Raw genomic sequence first — 26225 nt, forward strand, 5'->3', positions numbered from 1 at the left:
TGAAGAAAGGCATGTAATCAAAACCACAGGCTTGGAGCTGTAGTTGAAAAATCCCCTAGAAGACACATGTCTTCTCGGAGCAATACAAAAGCCACTGCCATGTGTTATAGTGCCTTTGTCCGTGTCTTTGTCACAGAGATGTGATAGAATTGCCTTAGGCAGAGCTTTCTCCCAGCATATAACTTCCTCAGCTGGAAACCCTATGGATGTGGCATAATTTGAAAGAGAGGGAGACTTATAAATTATAGACCATTGTAATTAAATGTGAAATTGTCACTCATCAGGTTGCCATACCATTCATAAAGGCCTTCCCAGCTCATTGCACTGGACTTCTTAATTTGGTTCTTGTGAGGTAGTTAATTTTCTCTGTAATTGAAAGAATATCCATTGCAAATGATTTCTAGGAGCAAGTGAAAATGATGATGATTTGCTCAACTGGTCAGTGGGTGTTGAACTATTTTCCTTTATTAATTTACAGTGATTTCTTCATGTCCTCTGAATTTCTAACTTGATTCCAGAAAAGGTCACACATTTGAAAAGGGGCCTTGTAGTTGGCTGTAATCAGTCATCTTGCTGTCAGTTTTAAGGAAAAAAAAAACTGGCATATCAGGTGGGCGAAGAGAAAAATTAACCCGACATAACCTTAGGTTTATGACACTGAAAAGCTAGTTAAGCGAGTTGTGGACTGTGCTTTGTAGTAAAACACCTTTGTGAATTATAAAGTAAACTAAAAGCTCTCAATGGAAATGCTTCACTAGTGCCTAAAGCAAACTATTTTATGTTTTCTCTTGTGGGAAAATGACTATGATTTGGCTTATAAGGCACTTAACTGAGAGCAAGGACTACCGCTTGATGATGCTTTCCAAGGATATTGACAACAATGATTATTTCATTTAAAATTGGACATCAGTCATTCAAAAAAAATCAACACATAATCTAATCACTATGAGCTAAGTTTCCCAATCCTTCAAATAATGGCCTGCCTCTTAATATAATGACTTCTTATACTGTTACCTTAAATTTGCATAGCATTGCTCTAAGGAGCACAAAGAGATTTCCAGACCATATCTCATTAATTCTTCTAAAAGCACTGCCAAGGGAGAAGGCCAGGAGAAATTAGAAAAGACTTGTTTCTATTTAAAAAAAACAAATCCTTCATCCATATTTAGAATCTCTGTATGTGTGACCACAGCTACTGGTGTTAAGCAGCCAGATTCTTTCCATATTCTTGAAGCTTGCTTTGTATATGTAACAACAATTTAAAAGGAAAAATCCCTTTCTTATCTGTTCTTTGAAGTAACAAAATAATTGAAAGGAAGTAGCCTTGCTATATTGAGTACATTAAAGAACATTTGATATAGTCTTGAAGGGCTTATTCAAAGTGGTATACAAGAAAACAAACTGCAATAAAAAAAAGTTGATCATATTTATTGTAAGTCCAGTCATGGCAAAGTTCCAGATGAGTTTCCAGTGTTGCAAACACAGGAAAAGTTTCAGTTAGCTTATTAAGGGACAAGTGGAGCATCTGGACAGGTTCTGAAGTACGTAGTGTGCAAATGCAGTGCATGCTATCAAGGGCAATCTTTCCCAACATGCTGAAAAGGAATGAAATGCGAGCAGGAGTTTTCTGGTTTTTTTAAATGTCAAGACTGGTTTATGGGGAAGAGATGGAGGTTTGAGGACAGTGTTCTTAGTGTACCATGTACTTCTCACTAATTCTATCAACAATACAATAGAGGGAAACCTGAATATGCTCCAAGAGCCATCAAAGTGTCAGAAATGTTGTGGGCCCTCCTCTGGCTTCCATGCAAGTGTAGAAGGACACCCAGGTTGAGTCACGCAGAGTGGGATCGCCAGTCCTCACTGGTAGTGTTGGGGATGATTCTAGACCTCAGGACCACAACTGAATTTGGAGGATCGAGCGTTGGAAATCAACAGAACACAATAAGCAAGAACCAGGTCTAGGATACTGACAGATCCAAATCCTTCTGAAATTCCTTTGATTATTGATTAGATAAGACTCAGGCACTGGTAACAGGCAGCCAAAATATGCAGAAAACAGGGTGAAGCAGCAGTAGTAAAGACCCCTTGCAGAGCGCCCCCGCTGTTCTTTCTCCTGGCAGGACTAGAAAGGTAAGGACTAAGTCCAGGAGAACCACTGTGAGTAGCTGCTCTACTGGGCACGAGCAGTGGTGGCCACCAAGGCGGTGAGAGGGCATGGGGAGGGCTGCATCTGGAGAAGGGGCTTTACAAGGGAGAGCCATTCTTCACTGAAAACCCAGCCTGGCAGAATCGGAACCCAGGAGTATCACAGGTCTTCCTACACTGGGACAGATGCTCAGCAGTATGGGACTGGCACCCAGCTTAGCCGCTTCGCCAAAATCAAAGAGAAAACATGCAGAAAACAAATTTCTTCTGTCAGGATCACCCACGGGCAAGTGCTCTCAAGGAAACACTAATTAAAATAATAACTCAAATGTCACAGATGTTGAAAAAGCATAGAATTGGACATTAGAAGACCTTTCTAAAACAAACAAACAAACACCCACAAAACTCCAAGCTTTTCATATGTATAACTTTTTTTTTTATCTTCAACAGCCTATGAAATGGATCAAAGAAGTTTTTACCACCACTTTAGATGAAGAGAGCATTACAGAGAAATTAATTAAACTGCCAAGGCCATTCAATTCCTTATTAGAAATCCAGTCTCTTAGTATATGAAAAGGAGGGAAATTCATGCTTTCTTTTTTTCACACAGACCTTTAATTTATTTAAAAGATCAAATGATACTGTATATTATGATGTTGACTCCATGCTTACTCCTTTTTTTAAGCATTTTAAACATCCCTGTAACCAGGTTAGTCCCTACTCCTCATCACTGAAACTAGTAAATTATTGTAAAACTTTATATTCACATGTGTTTTAGCCTTCTAATTAATGTGGCTGCGATGGGACTAGTCTTCGCCTCATTCTCCTAACTTCATATATCCCTTAACGAATCTTGCCTCCACTGCGGGCCTTGCTGTGGATTGGCTTACAAAGATGAATGAGAACAAGTCTTCCTCTTTAGGAATTCATTATCTAGTGGGAAAAAGATAAAAACTATACTATCAAAAAGTGCTAAAATACACCTGGAAGCACTGTATTATAGAGAAATGACCAATTTAATTCTGAATGTTTTACAATGTTTATATACTTTTCAGCACTTGTGTATTATAGCCTATAAATTATTTTTTAAATCTCATTTTATATTCACAACAACTGTTAAAGAAGGTCCATATGAAAAGTAAAATGAGGCTCACAGATGTTAAATGAATAATATGATGAGTAAGAAACAGACACAGCACACAAATCTCAGGCTTCTGGCTTTAGATCCTCTGCCCTTCCTTTCCACTATTAAGATGTTTGAACCTAATACTGAAAGAGGGATACACAGGATTGAAGAGAATGGTGGTAGACAGAATGTGTCATCAAATCTTCTGTAGAATAAAGAAAGAAGAGAAAGGAATAGTCTTAATTTCTTCCTCTCTATAAAGGGATCAATAGACCCTAACATGATGGCATTTATAAAGATTCAGTGATATAGGAGGGCCCTGCAGAGCCCTCAGAAGGACCTCATACAAGAAATTGCTACCATTCCTGTGGGATAGGACAGACAGGTTGGAGAGCTAAGCCTGGAAAATTAGCTTATTACATACTGATGCCTTGATCAGTATTGTGACATTAATCTAACATCGTATTTTTATTAATTCCCTATTCCTGAAATGCTTCCCATTTTCACATGATTCTTCTTTTGAAATCCATTGGTACTTTATGTGTACTTCTCTTAGTAAATCAATTGTATTCCATTTTTGAAAGTAGTTGTAAGTCCAATTTCTCACCTTACTCTAATGGTGAGGTTCGCATGAGCACTTTAATAATCTTTACCTGCTAAAACAACTAATACAGTGTTTAAAATGGAAAATGCTCAAATATTTTCATTTTTTTGTATTAAGGGCATTAAGGCTTATTATGAAGATTGAAACATAACCCTTTCTAGGCAACCTTGGTGCCTATTTGCAGTACTCAGTACATATTTAGATGAATGAAAGTACAATACTTATTTGCTGATGGATTAATGAGTTGAAGTTCCTGAATCTCATATTTGACAAGAAATACCTTATTTTGCATTCTGTGGTAGGAGATATTTTGGGTGTACTTCTAAAATAAAGTAATTTGTGTAAAATAGATTTGCAAGTGAATGGTCCCATATATTTAACATGTGTAAAAGCAGTTTTTTTTTTCAAGTTGGCTGAACTCATTAGGGTACAGTCAAGAAATAGCTTTTTTTCTCTCTCTCTCTTAAAATGTCTTCAATATGATTTATTAGATCTCCTTTTCTTGCGGCAGACACAACTCGGGCTGATTCCACAGACTTTTAGTAATTTTCACCTCTTGGGAGAGTCTTTGAACTATTTCATTTTTGGGGTGTTCAGAAGTTCAGTCCAATCTAAATAAAAATTTTAATCTCACAACCATATTAACAACTTTTCCTGCCCTTCACATCTGAAATGATTAAGTGGCTCAAAGCCAGCAATGTAGAAGGTATTTTTGGTCTGTATTTCATTCTCCATCTCTCCTTCGTTCTTCTTAGGGTCAGATAAAGGGGAGGAGAGATTAGAGGGAAATAAGTTACAGGCTTGTTTACTTAGCTGGTGAGTATTTCTCAACTATAAAACATCCTCTGTCATGGAGAGTGCTGTAGCAGGGTCTTTATGACCTAGGAGGTAGGGGAAGGTACTACTAATTGTGCAGTTAGGTCCCTGATGCAGGGGACTCTATCTGGTAACTTCCAGGACCTCCCCAGAGCTGTTGACTCTTCCTGCCTACTTCCCTTCATCCAGGCAAATAGGCAATTTATTCATTCTTTCAGGTGACTCACAATTTTTCACCTTTTTGGGTGTTTTTTTTTTTTTTTTTTTTTGTGTGTGTGTGTGTGTGTGTGTGTGTGTTTGTTTTTGTTTTTGCTTATCGCCCCTCATTCACCCTTGTCCGTCCAAATGGTAAATGTATACATAGTACCTTTCCCTTCACTGCCCTCTTTCTTCCTGCTTTGCTTACTGACTGCCTCAGTCTACCCCTTGTCACATGTTGAGTTCTCTCAAGAACTTTTTTTACATATCTTTCTATTAACAGCATAATGTAGATGGGAATGATACTCTCTTCTGTTTGTATCCCTTTCCCCATCTAAGAGATTCTCTTGCACCCGCCTACCCCCTTCCCCGGCTCTGCCACTAAATTGTCTTGACAGCTGAAATGGTAGAAAACTACTTTCACAAATTCTAGTAAAGAACCCTCTTATTTAATAAGCCTGTTTTATGAGGTAGGGATGGTCAATGCTTAAAATATTGCCTTGATATCTCTACAACTCACTTTAGAATATGCACACATCTTTCCTTCATTTTCTAAGCTTCTGGCCTAAGTCAGACAATGAAGGAAGTAATGAATTAAAATTAAAGCCTCAGTTTGACAGATTATAGATAGGTAGATAGATAGATAGATAATCAATAGATCCAATGATGTTAGATAGATAGGTAGATAGATACATAGATAGATAGATAGATAGATAGATAGATAGATGGATTATTGAAAACAGATTGTTACCGTATACCCCATTAGTGATTTCACTTGTGCACAAAGTAAAAGGATTAATAGTAAGTGAAGGGACAGGGAAAGATTATAGCTTTTCCTGTAATAGCATGAAATTTTGTGGATTGTGAAGTTTTGACTGAGTAATCCAGTCTTCTTGGGGTTTGAAGAAATGATGACAGTTGACTTGATACCAAGCCATGATCTCAGATGCCAACTTGGATATGAATAGACACATCTCCAATATCACCGGAAGTGGGGCTCCTCTCTCCACTTCCTCTAATATTTTTAAAACACTATATTTGATATTACACTGTAATATCAATAACAAAATGAATAAAATATATCCTTAGGTGATCATCTCATTCCAAGTGAAATTATCTTTTTTTTCAATTGGATAAAAAATGGATGACTAGAAAACCTTACTAGCTATAAAATTGCCAAACTTCAAAGTTTAAAATATAAAAAGCAGTTCAAAACAATACTGTATTTTCACTCAAAAAAATGTGTGTCATGATTTTTTTTCTCCACCCCATAGGTATTCTTATAAAATAATAACTTTTTAAAGCATAATTTCAAAGACTTTTCATCATTCTGTTTCATGAATCTACTATAATTTGTTTAAGGCATCCAAAATTGTTGAGTATCTACATTGTCTTTTAACTGTACATTACTATAAAATCTGTCTTAATAAACATCTATATAAAACTTTCACAAATTATAATTATTTTCTTAGCATAATTTTTAAAATATAATTTATTATCAAATATGTGTGCCTATTATAAGAGTTTTGATACATATCACCCCATTATACTGTAGAAATATTACAGTTTCCAACTAATTATAAATGTAAGAGAGTGACATTTCCTCATACTTTTTCCATTTAATACTTTTAAATCTCCAACTAATATATGAAAAATGGTACTGCATTTGTTTTATTCTTTTAACATGAAATATGACTTTCCTTGTGTTTACCATTTGTATTTGAAAATAAATCTGTTAATATATTTTGTCCATTGGAATATTCATGTTTTTTCTTTATTTGTATTACTGTATAAAATAGTATTATTTTTTTCTCATAAACATTGTAATTTTGACATCTGATATTCACTTGTACTATGCTTTGATGTGGCAATTTTTATGTAACAAATTTCATCAAGTTTTCACTTGGTGATTTCTGCCTGTGCTAAGTAAGTATCAGCAGGTTTAAGTTAGGGTAGATAGACAAGGACAGCGTATTAGAAGAAATGAGAAAGAAAGAACAGCATGTGGAATAAAGTGTATATAAAATGTTTGAGAACAGAAATTCAAAGGATTAGATATTATCCCCTCCTTAGAGCTCTCAAAATCTTCCTTCTTGAAATCTCATTTAGGAGAAGTCCCAGATATTACAGTATCTGTTTAAAATTAAACAATATCCTAAGTGTTATGAATGGGTTATGATTTCTCCTAAGAATAAGCATATTAAATAAATGATTTAATTATAATTTGTTTTAGTTTGGTGGTGAAACTAGTTATTCTTTTGACTGTTTGTTTTATACTCTTAACAGATCATTTTCAAGGGGAGAGATTATGAGAAATTGTATTTTCATTCCAAATACATGGATGCTTTTATTTTTATTTTTAAATAGGCATATAGAGTCTTATAATCAGAAAAATGAGATATCTTAATTTAAATTAAAAAGAAATAGTCTTTCACTTTTAAAAACTTTGAGGTGTGCCAATAAAATTTCATTATCAGGAAAAACTGACAATGTAGTATAGGATATCTCTTCTCAAGTTTAATGTGCATAAGAATCACCTGGGAACTTGCTAAAATACAGACTCTCATGAAATATATTTGAGATGGTCCCTGAGATTTTGTATTTCTAACAAGCTTCCAACAAGCTTCCAAGTGATGCTGGTAACATGGATGTGCAGATCACGATTTCTGAAGCAAGCATAGAGAAATATTCATTTTATCAGCAGATAGATTTGACCCGTTTCATTAGAATTTATTTTGTGTGGGAGTTCTGTTTTGCTCTGTTTATTGTTTTTTTTTTTTTTTTAATCTGCCAATCTCTTACAATTAAATGAGATGGTGACTATAAACTTCTTAGCTGAGTGCCTGTCAGTGCTAAGAATCATGTAGCCTTTGGGGCACCTGGTGACTCAGTTGGTTAAGTGTCCAACTTCGGCTCAGGTCATGATCTCCCAGTTTGTGGGTTCGAGCCCCACATCGGGCTCTGTGCTGACAGCTCAGAGCCTGGAGCCTGTTTCAGATTCTGTGTCTCCCTCTCTCTCTGCCCCTCCCCTGTTCATGCTCTGTCTCTCTCTGTCTCAAAAAATAAATAAACGTTAAAAAAAAAGAATCGGGGCGCCTGGGTAGCACAGTCGGTTAAGCATCCGACTTCAGCCAGGTCACGATCTCGCGGTCCGTGAGTTCGAGCCCCGCGTCAGGCTCTGGGCTGATGGCTCGGAGCCTGGAGCCTGTTTCCGATTCTGTGTCTCCCTCTCTCTCTGCCCCTCCCCCGTTCATGCTCTGTCTCTCTCTGTCCCAAAAATAAATAAAAAAAAAAAGAAAAAAGTTGAAGAAAAAAAAAAAGAATCATGTAGCCTTTGATGGTAAATTAATGTGTTCTGTCAACAATAAAAACTTTATTTCTCAACAATGATCAGACAGAAGAGCCAAACAATTAATTAAAAGGAGGTGATTTAACTATTTACTCATCTACCATACATTTTTTGAAAACACATAAAGCCAATAACAACTTGCATAAAATTAGGATATTAATAATTTCACTTTTTGCCTTCCTTTGTTTCATGATTTCTCTGATTGGGTCCTGAGATGTTTGAATAGTAACAATGTCCTTTATGTGTCAAATTGCATTCTATTTTCTAACCCCCAAGAGTAGCAATGATAGGAAATTTTGCAGTAAAAGGGAACTTTACAACACGCAATCTTGGTGACCCTTTTTGCTCTTGAGATGGAGTGAGGAGAAATGTAAGAACAAGCAAGGGACCTTATGGTTAGCCTCACTGATCCTGAGAGATTGTCAACACTTCCCGAAACAGAGCATGTTCCCTTGTGCTTGGCAAAGCTTCAAATGAGCAGCTAAATGTTGAGATGGATATCTAAACTGAACCTCTGAACTTCTGGAGGTTCACCTGTCATCCCTGAATGCATAATCAGATCATCTCTTTCTCTCTCTGCTTTCCCTCTGGCAAAATCTCCAGCATTAATTCCTGCCATTTTCTCATCTTTCAGCAGTTTTCCCTACTGTAGGCAAGGCAGGGGCAGCCCAATCAAGAGCTCATTTCCATTGAGAGTTCAGGAACAGATGACACCTTACCTTATATACTTAAAATCAAAATAGACTACCCATCATCCTCCTTCTAGAAATAAAACAATCCTGCTATTCTTCTTGTGAGAATTAACATTTCTAAAGGTTTGAGCTTGGCGGGCAAAGCTTCTTGGCTTAGCTCTTAACATATTATTATCTTTCCCCTGTAGAGTTGTCAGGCATCCTGTTATGATAACACAGAACTGATTCAGACTCTCTTCAGCTAATGACTCTGATTTTCCTTCCCTAATCAATGTAAAATAAAGTGAAGGACGAGGGGAGGGGGAGGGTTGGTTTTTTGCTGTTTTTGTTTTTTCACTGTTGTAGTTTTTTTTTTTTAATATCGAAAGATAAATGGATTCAGCAATTCTTTCTTCGAATAAGTTGATAAAGTCTTCAAAAAATCAAAGTATACTAGCTTCCTTTTGGATATTGGTCTTTGTGGGCATTTTCATTGAGAAAATGCATGCAAGCCTCCTCACTCCTGCTGGGGACACATTCTTCAGTTGCACAAATAGCATCTGGAGAGCTTGATTCTCACCCGCAGACTAGAAACCTTGAAGCTCCTTGTTAATTTCTGAACTAGTTGTGCAGTGTGAAAAAGTTAGAGAAATGATGAATCTAATACCAGGTTTCAAAATGGTTTTATAATTCAATTACCCAATTCATACTGTTTTCTACAGCAAAAAATATATATATGATATACATATATCATATATAAGATATATGACATATATATAAGATATATATATGATATATATATCATATATAAGATATATGTATGATATATATATGATATCATATATGTATATATATGATATATATATATATCATATATATATATGAAACTCTTGCTGAAATGTATTGTAGAAAGGAACTGTTGCTATAAGGACGAATATTTAAACAATTTGAAATGCAAGTATTCAGGGGCCATTGCCTTTGCAAACTGTGTGGGTGGAGTCCTCAATGGCAGAGTCTTTGCTCACTCATGTATCCAAGTCCTGAGCGTAGCATACATGATTCAATCAATATTCACTTTTTGCATGAAATAATGAAATTGGAGAGTTATAAAGACCTGACAATGGGTACATAGCAAAGAGGGGAGAAGGGAGACAGCTACAGAAGTTCTTGGTTGTGACAGCTAAATCAGTGATAGGACCCACCAGCTTCCTTATAGAGGTAGCAAGTCTAACCACTGATGCTCTCAAGAGCACTCTCTCCCATCACTTTAGCAGAAGCCTGGTGATTCTAATACAGGTTGGTCTTTACTGACATGGCTAGAATCACATGTTTATTCCTGGCCAGAAAGAAAGTTTTGTCCTAATTCCAGGGGGTTTTGAACAGGTGTCCCACCTGAGGGACAGTAGGTAGAGTCCTACCCCGACCACAAGGATGGAGAATGGGAAGGAATAGATTCTCTCCCCACAATGTTGTGAGTGTTATTACTGGAAGTTGGATGACTACATGTGGAGAGTCCAGACACACATGTGCACACACTCACACTCAAATGTCTACTACAGTTAGTTACTAGGACCAATTGATGTTTAACCTCATATTCTTTTCAATCAATTAACAGACTGTGTGGTATGCTGAAGAGATGTTGGAGCAGGAGAAAGAAAACTTCAGTGCTTATTAGCTTCTATCTGGACTTTGGTTGTCTAATCTATGATTTGAAGAGAGTATTTTATGTGTCTAAAAACAGTGAGCCATATTTGATTCTAAAAAGAATGTGACAGATCTGAACTATAAAATTCTAAACATCTGATTGTTTATTCTTAGATTCCCTGTGACAGCATCCTCCCAGTTATATTAAAAATAAGCAAATAAATTACTGTTTACTATTCCCAACATTGTGCTAATCATTTCATGTGAATAATCTTATATGATCTTTACAGAATCCTTATAAGAGAGTATATTTATTAGATTATTTTAGCTACAATGCATTTTAAAAAATACTACCTAAAACTGGCATAAAAATAAAAACATTTATTATCCAAAGGAGCAGAATATAAGAAGGTGAGTGTGGCCACGTGTGCTATGAACAGGGCTCTAGGGATTGTCTCATTTTGCTGCACTCTGGATCAGCTTTATCTTTAAGCTACCTAACCTCACAGTTGCAAAGTAACTGCCATCAGCCATTCAGACAATATCCGTCTTTTTATTTCCAAAGGAGAGAGAAAACTTCCTCTCTTCCGCAACCACGAAATAAATAAATCTTGCCTTTTATTTTAAGTCAGACAGTTTGGATTATGTGCCCAACACTGGGTTTAAAGTATGCCCAGAAAAAATTTCATGTGCTGATAAGACAGAGCATAAGTCAGTTACTGGGTCAGGTATATCAGGACCCACTCCTAGAAGTAGAGGTACAATCACCTTCCCTTGAGTGGTCTGGGCTGCTGGTTGAGACGGCAGGACTCGAACAAAATCAGTATCAAGGGCTTGAAAACTGTGGCAACCATGTTACTTGTCATCAAAAATGGGACACTTTATGAGTGACAAATGCCAAATCAGACAGAATGGTTATAGGAGACATAAACTGAATGTATCCTTCACAAACCAAGATACGTGATTACCCTACTTTCTGTACTGAGTGAACAGTAAACATTTTCTACCATGGGAACAATTATTATCATATTTGTTTTAGTAATCAGGACACAAAGTTTAGAATGTTCAAATATATGTTCAAAATTAGTTAGTAAGTAGTAACCTGAGGTGCAAGCTATCGCAAGAATTTCCTACTTGTTTTTAGATTACGTGGTAAACTACAGACCAATTTATTCACATTGTCTTCTCAGGACTGTAGATAAGGGGCACTTTTCATATGATAAGTTTCTCACTTGCATAGAGTTTATTTTCATTTACTGTCTTTTATACTAATACTACTATGCCAATAAACATAGCTACTTTTAATATCTAATAAATTAATTCATATAACAATCCTTTCTAATCTAGAAAAGAAATACAGCTCAGTGGGAGATTGATAAAAACAAACTTGGGGCACTTGGTTTCAGTCAGGTAGGCAGTGACTCTTGATTTTGGCTCAGGTCATGATCTCACAGTTCATGAGATCAAGCCCGGCATTGGGCTCCGCACTGACAGCACAGAACCAGCTTGGGATTCTCTCTCTTGGCCTCCCTCTCTCTCTCTCTCAAAATAAATAAACTAAAAAAAAAGTATTTAAGACAAACCAACCTATAGGTTGGTGGTGTCATAAATAACGGCACTGTGATACTGCATGAGACCTCATCAGCCTTTGGTCATATTGGCACACAGGTTCTCCATGAATGGATCACATATGAACTAACAAGTGTAGAAGCCCTGAAATGATACGCATATGAAGTGCTAATGAAGTGTTTAGAAATCCAGTTAGGGCTGAAATCACACTCCTTCCTTTGACTCCTTCCTTTCCCTTTAAAGGGAATGGGTCAGCCATATATTCTTTTCTTTAAGATATAAGAACTTATTTTAAGATTCACAAGGTAAGGGCATCTGGGTGGCTCAGTCAGTTGAGTGTCTGACTCATGATCTCAGCTCAGCTCATGATTTCATGCATTAGTGAGATCTAGCGCCGTGGAGCCTGCTTGGGATTCTCTCTCTCTCCCCCTCTCTCTCTCTCTGCCCCTCCCCAGCTCACACTCACACACTGTCTCTCTCTCTCTCTTTCTGTCAAAAAAAAGAAAGAAAGAAAGAAAAAAGAAACAAAGAAAAAAGAAAAAGATAAAGAAATTTTTAAAAATTAAGAAAACAAAAGATCCAGTGTAATTTTCTAGTTAAAAAACCTGGGCTGTTTCCTTAGTAGATGTTAGCAAACCAGATTTTAGAGTTTCCTTTCAAATATTTACTCTCCAATTTGTGCCTACAGAACAGCTTTTTCTACCAGATACAAATGGCAAAATCCCTATAGCCCAGAGAGATTTCTAAACATCTCAGTACTTTTTCAATTCTACCCTGAACCTGAAAACTGTTATTTGAAAACACTTTAGAACATAGCCAGTATTTTTCCAAATATCGTGAATGTCTCTTAGGTCGGCTCTTTCTACGAGTCATTGAACACACAACAAATGCAGATGCCCCTTCCCACTGCAGTACATGTGATGGATTACAAGTGATATATTGCAAAGAGGGCACCTCCCACTTGAAACGCCAAATATACCCTCAAGCAGTATAAATAGTACGAAATAAAGCTCTATTTTCAAACCAACTGCCTACAATAGTTAGTACTGTTGCCAATCAGTGTTACTTTTGTAATTATCCATGGGGCTTTACATAATATGATGTGAATTTTTGAGGTAGTTGTATATAGCCATTATGACACAATTTATGTGTCCATTACAGGAGAGACAGAGAGGAGAGAGAGAAGGAGGAGGAGGTGGAGGAGGAGGTGGAGGGGGAGGAGGAAGGGAGGGAGATGGAGGGAGGAAAGGAGGAAGGAAGGAAAGAAGTAAAAGAAAGAAAGAAAACAAAATCATGGAAGTATATATATTAGGTGGAAGTCTTACTGCTGGCCACAGTGTTTAGAGACATTGTGTTTCGCCTGGTCTACTTCATCAGCTTGTCGCTGTTCTCCAGACCTCACTCTTGATCTGCTAATCACCCTTCCCATGCTACCACTATTTTGTAAAACATAAATCGGACCATGATTCTGTTTTACATTCCATCCATGCTCTATCACACTTATACTTTAGTGTTTAGATCACATGGCTGACAAAGACCTTAGCTTACCTATTTTTCCTTGTCCCCACTGGACCCCACCCATGTCCTCTCATCCTCCCTGTGCTCCACATAATTTGGTTTTCATGGTCCATCAGTCATTACCATTTGCATTCCCCTTTCAGGTCTCTTATATTTGCTGATCACTTTTTCTCACTCCATTTCTGTTTCCAATGGTAATCCCTAAATCTTCATGATCTTTATGCCGCCCTCCTTCTCATTTCCAGGTTTCAACTTAAATATTACCCTTTCTGAGACACTGTCCTAACCAACCAGTACAAAGCAGGCAATGTCTCCCAAGTTAGCCTCCAGGATACAACCTATTTTATCTTCCTCGTAGCATTTCTCAGTTATTAAAATGGTCTTATTTATGCTTGTACATTATAATCCCCCACCCATGCAAATGTAATCACCTTCATGGTAAGAACCTGTTCACTGTTACACACCAGTTCTGGAATGTTGCCTGGCCCAAAATAAGTTTGATGAAATACTATTTGCCTAACTATTAATTTGCCACCCACTTCTCAGTCCCACTTGATAATTATACGCAGTATTTCAGAATATATCCTATCAGTTCTTTTTCTAGACAATCTACATGCTTATCGATGGGTTTGTGGCTTTGCAGTTAATAATATAGAACTATGCCACTCTATTTAACTGGTACATAATATTCATATACTATATAATATTTAACTAGTCTCATTGGTGAACATTTAGGCAGTTTCTAATAGTTTGATACTACAAGGAATTTGTGTTATAAGTAATATTGATAATATACTTTGTTTTGGTCATTAATCTAAGTACTGGGGGTATCAGTGAATAAACAAACATCTATGTTCATGGAGTTTACATTCCATGAAGAAGAATATGTAATAAATATTGAATTTAACAAATATGTAAATTTTAAAGTATGTAAGAAGGTAAAAAGTGCTGTGAAAAAAATGAAACAAGATAAAGGGACCATAAGCATTTGATTCCAACCACTGGAAGTTTTGTTTACCCATTTTTTACCTCTAGATTAATGTCTATTTACAGTAAAAATAATAATTGAAGGAGTCTTTAGTTTTCCAGAATCTTCCTGGGAGAGAGACCACTGCAAAGCTCTAGAGTGACTGCTCACAAATCTATTATTATGATTTCTGTTGTTTCATTTTTGTTCTGGATGTTTTTAGGATTTTCTTATTTTCCTTGGGGTTATACATTTTATTAAGCTACTTTAGTTGTATGTTTTCTTTTTCAGGGTTCTGTGTTAACTCTCTTCTTGAGACTCCTGTTTATTTTCCCAGCTCAGAGATTTTTGTCTATCATTCTTTATTTTGTTCCCTCTGTTCTTCATGTTTTGTCCAATTAGCCAACTGCTGGAAATCTTAGCCAAACTTGGGAATTCTGGGCTGTATTCTCCATCTATCCATGCTTTTTATCATGTTGTCTTTTCAGCCTATGATTTGACAAATTTTCTCAGTTTAATCTTTCCGTTTATTTATTTAATCTTCTGCCATGTATCCCTCTGCTATTTCACCCACGTATTGATACATTGTTCTTCATGCAGTTGCTTCTAACTTTCGAAATGAGACTGTAGTCACTTCCTGTGTGGCATTGGGAACAGTTTTTCCATCTATAAAATGGGAGTAAGAATTATAACTATCTTGGGGCGCCTGGGTGGCTCAGTCAGTTAAGCCTCCGACTTCAGCTCAGGTCATGATCTTGGGGTCCATGAGTTCGAGCCCCGCGTTGGGCTCTGTGCTGACAGCTCAGAGCCTGGAGCCTGCTTCCGATTCTGTGTCTCCCTCTCTCTCTGACCCTCTCCTATTCATGCTCTGTCTCTCTCTGTCTCAAAAATAAATAAACGTTAAAAAAATTAAAAAAAAGAATTATAACTATCTCATATAGGTATTACATGGCATTAACATTCAGCACTCAGTAAGTGCTAGATTTTTTTTATTTTATTTTTATTTTTTTTCAATATATGAAATTTATTGTCAAATTGGTTTCCATACAACACCCAGTGCTCATCCCAAAAGGTGCCCTCCTCAGTACCCATCACCCACCCTCCCTTCCCTCCTACCCCCCATCAACCCTCAGTTTGTTCTCAGTTTTTAAGAGTCTCTTATGCTTTGGCTCTCTCCCACTCTAACCTCTTTTTTTTTTTCCTTCCCCTCCCCCATGGGTTTCTGTTAAGTTTCTCAGGATCCACATAAGAGTGAAAACATATGGTATCTGTCTTTCTCTGTATGGCTTATTTCACTTAGCATCACACTCTCCAGTTCCATCCACGTTGCTACAAAGGGTCATATTTCGTTCTTTCTCATTGCCATGTAGTACTCCATTGTGTATATAAATCACAATTTCTTTATCCATTCAACAGTTGATGGACATTTAGTCTCTTTCCATAATTGGGCTATTGTTGAGAGTGCTGCTATAAATCAAAACCACCCTCAGATATCACCACACGCCAGAGTGGCCAAAATGAACAAATCAGGAGACTATAGATGCTGGAGAGGATGTGGAGAAACGGGAACCCTCTTACACTGTTGGTGGGAATGCAAATTGGTTCAGCCGCTCTGGAAAGCAGTGTGGAGGTTCCTCAGAAAATTAAAAATAGACCTACCCTATGACCCAGCAATAGCACTGCTAGGAATTTACCCAAGGGATACAGTAGTACTGATGCATAGGGGCACTAGTGCTAGATTTTTTTAAATAAAATTAAATTAAGAACCCTTTGGTAGTTCACCCAAAATATTAATTTTTCTCTTGACATAAAACAAATAATGTTGACTTCGGATTTCCCTAATGTAGCAGTGAATACCAAAGAATACATTAGAGCAATGTCTTTAAAATCCTTAAAGGAAATGTGATCCAATGATTTTGTTCCCAGGCACTCAAGTATAAAGAAAAGATAAAATTGTTTTGACTATACAACAACTCAGTTTCCATGAGGCTTCTTGAAAAAAATGATATTAAGAATAAAGTTCAGCTAATTTAAGATATTGATAGTATAAATAGCAAAAAGACTGTCAAGTGCTAGGACTAAAAGAAATGGAAGTAGTATGGGATACTACGATCCCATGGGCAATGTAATGCTCCTACAAGTCACAAAATTTAAGAATACAAAGATGACAAGAATTTTTCCAGTAGTGTAGGTATGCCAAATTCCTCTTTTATAAGCCAGATTTCAAAAGATATTTAAGTCTGACCAATCAAATATTAAATCATATGATAATTCTTATAATGTAAAAATAATAAATTTTTAAAGTAATGTACAAGTAAAATCAACATAGAACCTAATAAAATTGGTAAGTCAAGGAGGGGCAAGGAGGACCAAAAAAATGGGAACATATAGAGTCAAAATTTACTCATGGTTGATAAACAATAAGTTCTTTCTCAAGATAGAGAGATTTATGTGTACTATACATGTGCCTTCTGCCTCAGCCACTGTGGGTGAGGCATAATTCCTAGTGCAGCTAATGCCCTATGTACCCTCCTTGGCACTGTTGGTCAGAATGCAAACTGATACAGCCACTGTGGAAAACAGTATAGAGGTTTCTCAAAAAAGTTAAAAAAAGAACTACCCTATGATCCAGCATTTGCACTACTAGGTATTTACCCAAAGGATACAAAAATACAAATTCAAAGGCGTTCATGCACCCTGATGTTTATAGCAGCATTATCAACAATAGTCAAACTATGGAAAGAGCCCAAATGTCCATTGAATGATGAATGGATAAAGGTACCACACCTATACATGTGATATATACATATAATATATATATTATAAATTATATATTTTATATATTTTATCAATATATTTTATAAATATAATTTATATTTTATATAAATATAAATTTTATATATAATTTATATTATAAATTATATATTTTATATATTTTATAAATATAATTTACATATTTTATATAATTATATATTTTATAAATATAATTATATAAATATAATTTATAATTATAATGTAATAAATATTATATATATAGGTATATATTACTCAGCCATCAAAAGGAATTAAATCTTGTCATTTGCAATGACATGGGTGGAGCTAGAGTGTATTATGCTAAGCGTACCAAGTAAGAGAAAAACAAGTAACACATGATTTCACTCATGTGGTGTTTAAGAAACAAAACAGATGAACATAGTTGAAGGGGAAAAAATGGAGGCAAACCATAAGAGACTCTTAACAATAGAGAACAAACTGTGGGCTGATGGATGGAGGTGGGTGGGGAATGGGCTACATGGGTGACGGGTATTAAGGAGGGCACTTGTTATAGTGAGCATCGTGTGTTTTATGCAAGTGATGAATCACTGAATTCCACTCCTGAAACCAATATTGCACTGTGTATTAACTAGCTAGAATTTAAATAACAATTTAAAAAGGAAAAAAATGAATCACAGCAACGTTGCTTTGGGACAGGAATTCAAGAGAGCTCAGCTGGGCAGTGAGACTTGGGTTTCTCATGAGGTTGCAGTGGGATGGCACCTGTAACCTTAGTCATCTGAGGGCTGACTGGAACTTGAGGATCTGTTCTCAAGGTAGTTTAGCCATATGACTGTCAAGTTGGTGCTGGCAAGTTGGCTTCGCTCCATGCTGCACTCTCCATGAGGCTGCATGGGTGTCCTCGTAATACAACTGACTTACCCATATTAGTACTCCAAAGGTTCCGTGCAGAAGTTATACTGCCCTTATATCTAGTGGGTCAGACCCTGTCTCTTCTGCTGTATTCTGGTGAACACACAGGTCAGTCCCTCAACATGAGAGGAACTTTATAAGGGATTTTTAAATACTGTGAGATGAAGGTAATTGGGACCCTCTTCAAGTGAGTGGAAGGAAGAAGCATGCAAGGAACATTGAGATTTGTTCAAAAATGGCATACAGCCTATTTCATTGAATTCGGTTGGCTAAACTAGATCATGAGGCCAACCCAAATACAAATTGTGGAGTAATAAAGTCCACATCATACAGGAAGGACCTCCTAAACCACATTACAAAGGATGTGGATATCAGAAAGGGAATAGTTATGGCCGTTTTTCTGCTAAAAATCTGGCATAATTTCCTACATAAGTTATATGTAAACAAATTTAAAATAAACACTTATGATAATTCAGCTGGTAAAGATTTTATGAGATGTAAAAGAGAAGAGGGGTCCAGTTGTTAGTTTATACAACTGTCCTAGGTTCGTTCCTCTTGTGAATTAGGTTGTGTTCTTTAATGCATTTTCATGTTTCAGTACAAAAGTTTTCAATAAATTGATTTTTTAATTCTCTTCCTCCCAATACTGCTGTAATGCCCAATTTGTCTCTTTGTGAAATTTAAGTTCCTGATCATAGATTTTAAGGTCTTTCATTAATTTAAAAATTGACAGTTCATCACCTCCCAGTGACCACTTAATTGACATATTGTCATTTCAGTGCTCTGAAAGTCACAGAAAAATAAAACACATTATTGAAGCATTAATCCAATATGAATGTCAACCCTCCTCCCTGATATATAATATATCTCAAGCCTTCACTACCAAGTTATAGCAAGTAGTCTTTCTGGGGAGACCTCTTTCATCAGATTATTTCTCCCCACCTAGAGGAGTTAAGTCAGGTGGAAAAAAATAGACAGGAAAGACTGCTATGGACTAAAAATTTGTGTTTACCCCAAATTCATGTTAAACCCCTAAACTCCAATGGGATGATATTTTGAGATGTGACTTTGGGGAGATAAGTGATTAAATGAGGCCATGAGGGCAGGGCCCCCAAGATGGAATCAGTGTCTTTATAAGGGGAGAAGAGGACTAGAGCTTTCTCTGTGCATCCCGTGAGGATCAGAAAGAAAGCAGCCATCTATAAAGCAGGAAGAGGGCCCTTAACAAGAACCCAATTATGCTGACACTGATTATAAGACTTCTAGCCTCTAGAACTATGGTAAACTAAAGGATTGCTGTTTAAGTCACCAAGTTTATGATATTTTGTTATAGGAGCCAGAACTGAGTAAGACAAGGGCCCTTATCATACTAATAAGACAGGCAGGGAAAATCTCTCCCTATACTGAACAAATCTCTCCCTATACTGAAACATTGTGGCTGGTGGGCAGAATCAGCAAAGCAAAATGGATCAAGTAACAACCAGCTGCCAGACCTAGGAACACTCTTACACTGCAGGCCTATGAATCCCCTTATACTCCCAGAGAACCTGGAAAGTCAGGGACCAGGGGTACGAGGATCCCATTTTATCCTTCTACACCAGGAGACACCCAGCAACTGGCCTGAGACCACCGAAAATCCCAGTATCACCAAGCAAGCCAAGCAGACCAAATACCACTACAAAGGCTCTGAAATTTAAATTGCCATTAGAGCCACAGCTAATGAGAACCAAAACATAAACAGTTAATGTACACCAATCTAAACACAGAAATTGGCCAAGTAGATAAACACTAACGAGGAGCAGAAACAAGGAGTAGGCCAAAACTTAAACAGGAAGACAGTCTGTTTAAAAAAAAATTAGGGGCACCTAGGTGGCTCAGTGGGTTAAGCATCCAACTTTGGCTCAGGTCTCGACCTCATGGTTCAAGCCCTGCGTCAGACTCTGTGCTGACAGCTCAGAGCCTGGAGCCTGCTTCAGATTCTGTGTCTCCCTCTGTCTCTGCCCTTCCCTGCTTGTGTTCTCTCTCTCTCTCTCTCTCTCTCTCTCTCTCTCTCTCTCTCCCTCCCTCTCTCAAAAATAAATAAACATTAAAAAAATAAATCCCAGAGTTTTCTAATGTAAGAGGCAAAATTTCCAGGATAAATAAAAAGTCAACTGTAACATCAAGAAAAAAGACAATCACAACTTAAATAAGAAAGGAAAATCCACTGATGCTAACAGTAAGATGAATCAGATGTTGGAATTATGTGGTAAGGATTTTCAGTCAGCCATCGTTAACTATGCTTCAATATTCAATGTCAAATTGTCTTAAAACAAATGACAAGATATAAAATATCAGCAAAAAAAGAGAACTTATAAATAAAAGAACAAAATGGAAATTATAGAAATAAAAAACATTGTAATATTGAAAACAAAAAAATCAAAAACCTCACTGGACAAGCTCTATAGAAGAGTGGAAATGAAACAGATTAGAAACAATGAGTTGAAGACAGGTCATAGAATTCACCTGATCTGGACAACTGAGAGAAAATAGGCAAAAAATTGAGCAAAGCCTCAGGAACTTGGTGACAATAACAAACGATCCAGCATTCACATCATCAGAGTCCCAGAAGGAGAAGAGAAAGAGAATGAATCTAAAAAAGTATTCAAAGAAAATGATGACTAAAAACTTCTCAATTCTGGCAAAAGATGCAAACCTAAGATATAAGAAGATGAGCAAATTCCAACACAATAAATCCAAGGAAACCCATGTCAAGACACATTATGATCAACTTTTGAAAAATACAGATAAAACTCCTCAAAATGGGGTGCTTGTCTGGCTCAGTTGGTAGAACATGTGACTCTTGATCTTGGCGTTGTAAGTTCAAGCTTCGAGATTACTTAAAAATAAAATCTTAAAAACAAAAACAAAGAAACGGAAACTGAAAGCTACCAGAAAGACATGTAACATTAACTAGACAGGAATACCAATTCGAATGATAGATTTCTCATCTGAAACTCTGGTGGCCAAAGGTAAGTGGCAAAACATTTTTTTAAGTTCTAAAATAAAATAAACTGTCAACTGCAGATTCTATAGGTAGTAAAATTATCCTTCAGAAAAGAAATAAAGACATTCTCAGCAAAGGGAAAACTAAAAGAATTTATCATTGGCAAATCTTCCCTTAAGGTTGATTAAAGGAAGTTCTTCAAAGAAAAACAAAATGACAAAAGAAAGGATTTTAGAGCATCAAGTTGGAAAAAGAATTGATGTAAAGAGTATAAATATGGGTATATACAATATATTAATTTTATAAATAATATTTGATAATTGAAATAAAAATTACCATACCAACTGATAACTCAAGATGCTGATGTTTAAAACTGGGACAAAAAAGTCACTTAAATGGCATAGAGGCTTCACTAAAACTGACTAAACACTGATATCACTAGATTAAGGTAAGAGGTGTGTGTGTGTGTGTGTGTGTGTGTGTGTGTGTGTGTGTGTGTAATGATGCCCAGAGGAAAAAAACAATGAAAACTATATAAAGAGGCATACTTGAAAATACTATAGAGACATCAAGATGAAATCTTTAAAAATGTTCACCTAACTTAGGGAAAAGCAAGAAAGGAGAAACAAAGAAAAACCAATGAGAACCAAAGGAAATAAGCAGAAAACAAATAATAAAATGACTGCCTTAAGCACCAAACATCAATAATTATCTTAAACATAAACAGTTAACGTATACCAATCTAAACACAGAAATTGGCCAAGTAGATAAAGACACACAACCAAAAATATACTGCTTACAAGAACTCTTTCAATTCCACATAGGTAAATAAAAAGTAAGATAATGGAAAAAAGATGTATTATGTAAACATTAATCAATAAAAGGCAGCGATGGCTCTATTCATATCTTATAAAGTAGACTCTATAACAAGTAGAATTACAAGAGATAAATATGGACATTACATGATGAAAAATATCAATCTACAGAAGAGACATTGTGATCCTAAATGTATATGCATTAAACAACAGAGCCTGAAAATACATATAGAAAATTGATGAAAGAGCTGAAAGGAAAAACAGACAAATCCACACTTATAGTTAGGGACTTCCACACCTCTCAAAAAGCAAAATATAAAATTACTGGACAGAAAATCAGTAAAGAAATAGAATATCTGAACAACAAAATCAACAGAATCGAATTCACATTTATAGAACAGTCCATCTAAAGTCCATTAGACCCTTTTATGCACCCTTAGAACATTCACCAAGATAGATGTTATCCCAGGCCATGAAACAAACCTCATAATTTTTTTTTAAAAATCACAATCATACAGAGTTGACCATAATGGGATAAAATTCAAAATCAATAAGAGAAAGAAAATGGGATAATCTCTAGATACATGGAAATTAAACAACTCACTCCTAACTAATACATAGGTCAAAAAGGGAGACTCAAAGGAAATTAAAAATACATATAAGTGAGTAAAAACAAAAATAAATTATCAAAATATGTAAGATGTAGCTAAAGCAGTGCTAAGAGGAAAATTTATAGCACAAAATACTTCCAAGGCAAATATTTATTTATTTATTTATAAAAATTACATATGTATGTATGTACGTATGTATTTTTAGACAGAGAGAGACAGAGACAGAAACAGAGAGAGTGAGCAGGGGAGGGGCAGAGATAGAGGGAGAGAGAGAGAATCCCAAGCAGACTCTACACCATCAGAACAGAGCCTGATGTGGGGCTTGAACCCACAAAACATGAGATCATGACCTGAACCAAAACCAAGAGTTGGGCCTTTAACCGACTGAACCTCCCAGGTGCCCCACATGGAAAATTGTTTAAAATCCCAAATCAGTAACCTGTGTTCTTCCTCTAAGAAACTAGAAAAAGAAAAAGAAACCCAAAGCAAATGCAAGAAAGAAAACAAAAAAAGATAAATCAGTGAAGTCATAAATAAGAAAACAGTAAGAAAAAAAAAAAAGGAGGGGAGAGAGAGGGAGAGAAAGAAAAGAAAAGAAAAGAAAGAAAAGAAAAGAAAAGAAAAGAAAAGAAAAGAAAAGAAAAGGAAAGGAAAGGAAAAAGAAAATAGTAATAAAAGTCAGCTGGGGAAAACCTTTTTTTTTTCTCAGTAAAATTGATAAACCCCTAACAACACAGACAAAACTAGAGAAGACACAAATCACCAATTATCTGGAATGAAACAGGGCATAGCACCACAGATCCTGCCACCAATTAAAGTGACAGTAAGATAATACTACAACTGATTTTTTCTCATAATTTTGACAACCTAGGAGAAATGGAATTAGTTCTTGAAAACCTCCAACTATTAAAATTCAACCAAGATGAAACATGTAATCTCAGTAATCCTAAATCCATTAAAGTGATTAAATTCATAATTATAATTTATATTCTCCAAAAAGAAGACTCCAAATCCACATGATTTTACTGCAGGATTCTGCAAAACATAAAAAAAAAAAAAATTACTCCCAATTCTTCAGAATCTCTTCAGGAAAATAGAATAGTAGAGGATGCTTTTCAAATCATTTTATGAGGCAAGTGTTTTTCAAATAATAAAATCAAAAAGTACAAAAGAAGCAACCTACACATCAATATCTCAATAAATGTAAGCATAAAAATTCCAACAAAATAACAGCAAACTAAGTTCAATAGTATACAAAAAGACATACATCACAACTAAGTGAGGTTTATCCATATGTGCAAGTCTGATTGAGCTTTCAAAAAATCACTGTAATGCATATCAATGACTTGGAGAAGAAAAATAATTATATCAATTGATACAGAAAAATAGTTGACATAATTCAAAAGCCATACATGGAAAACACCCTCCGCTAATTAGGAACAGGTGAGCACTTACTCAATTTGATAAAGAACATCTTTAGGGGCATGTGGGTGGCTCAGTCCGTTGAGTGTCTGACTCCAGGTTTCAGCTCAGGTTATGATATTGCAGTTTGTGGGTTCAAGTCCAGCGTTAGGCTCTACACTGACAGCGTGGAGCCTGCTTGAGATTCGTTCTCTCCCTCTCTCTCTGCCCTTCTCCCTTCTTGTGCTGTCCCTGTCTCTCTCAAAATAAAAAATAATAATAATAATTTAAAAATTAAAAAAGCTATGGGTAACATCAGACACAATGATGAAAGACTGAATGGTTTCCCTATAAGACTGGGTACAAAGCAAGAATGTCTTCACTCACCACTCTATCCAAATACTGCTGAAAGTTTTAGTCATTGAAATAAGGCAAGATTAAAAAAATGAAAGTCATATGGAAACATTGGAAAGAAAGAAATAAAGTGATCTTTATTTACAGATGGCTTGCTTGTACACAGAGAAAATAACCAGAAATCCAAAAATATAGTCCTAAAAAGTATCAGTGAATTCAGCAATATCAATAGACAATTAATCATAATAGTATATGCTAACAATGCAAATACAACGACCAAAATTTAAAACCAATGCAATTTAAAATTTCTTCAAAGAAAATAAAATACTTAGGTATATACTTATCAAAATATGTATATTATCTACAGTCTGGAAATTATAAAATGTTTATGGAAGAAATGAAAGAATACCTAAATTATTTGAAAGACATAACATTCTCTTAGATTGGTGACTCATCATGATAAAAGTATCAATTCTCCCAATTTGATCTATAGGTTTAATGCAATTCCTATGGGGGGAAAAGACAGCAAATTTTTTTGTAAATATATACATATATATTTACAATATGGAATATATATATATATATATATATATATATATATATTCTAAAATGTATATGGAAAGCCATAGGCTTTAGAATAGTTAAAACATACTTGAGAAAAAAAATTAAAGGAAGACTACTGTTCTAAAGGACACCCCAGAGAGCTCCCTTTGCCCTTCAACAAGGTGAGTCACCAGCTATGAATAAGGAAGAGTCACCAGAATGCAACAGTGTTAGACCCTTGATCTTGGACTTCCCAACCTCCAGGACTGTGAGAAATAAATTTTTGTTGTTTTTAGACAACATGCTTATAACATGTTGTGTTTATAACATATATCTCATGTTATTTTGTTACAGCAGCTCAAATGGAGTAAGCCATGAGAAAGAGAGGAGGCAGCCATCTGAAAGCCAGGGAGAGAGACTTCGCAGGATCCAGCACTCTGGCACCATGAGCTCACACTTTCAGCCCCGAAGCTGAGGGGAAAAAATTCTGTTGTTTAAGCCACTTCGTCTTTGGTATTTTGCTATGCAGCCCTAGCAGACTAATAAACTATATGAACTGGCAATTTTACTCTAGGTCATTTAACCCAGAGAAATAGAAACTTCTGTTTATGCAAAAACCTAGGCATAGTTGTACATAGCAGCTTAATTTGTAGAAGCCAAAGCTGGAATCAGCTCAAATAACCTTAAAAGTGTAAATAAGTTAAACAAACTCTGGTACACACATACCATGAATACTACTCATCATTAAAAAGGAATAAACTTTTGATACATACAATGCATGTATATATCAAATGTTGAATGAATCATGTCAAAAATGAAAGAATGCTCAGGGAATTATGCTAAATCATAAAATAAAGCCAATTCAAAAGGTTACACATAGTACAATTCAATTTATAAAACATTTCTAAAATAAAATTTTGAAGATTAGGATAGATTAGTACTGGCCAGAAGTTAGGAATGGTGTGTGCAGGCAATGGGAGGAGGGGTGTATGGCTATAAAAAGACAATGCAGGGGACACTTGTGTAGTTGTATCTGCATTGAGCTACCAGATAAACAAATTTAAAATTCTCATGACACTGTATTCAGCTAAATATACATATACATTTCCATAGAAGTGAGTGCAAGTATAACCATGGAAATCTGAATAAAATTGGTGGATTGTATTAATGTTATCACCCTGGTTGTGACATTACACTACAGTTTCACAAAATGTTACC

This window comes from Panthera tigris, chromosome B1 (genome assembly GCF_018350195.1).
Source record: "Panthera tigris isolate Pti1 chromosome B1, P.tigris_Pti1_mat1.1, whole genome shotgun sequence".
NCBI lineage: Eukaryota > Metazoa > Chordata > Mammalia > Carnivora > Felidae > Panthera > Panthera tigris.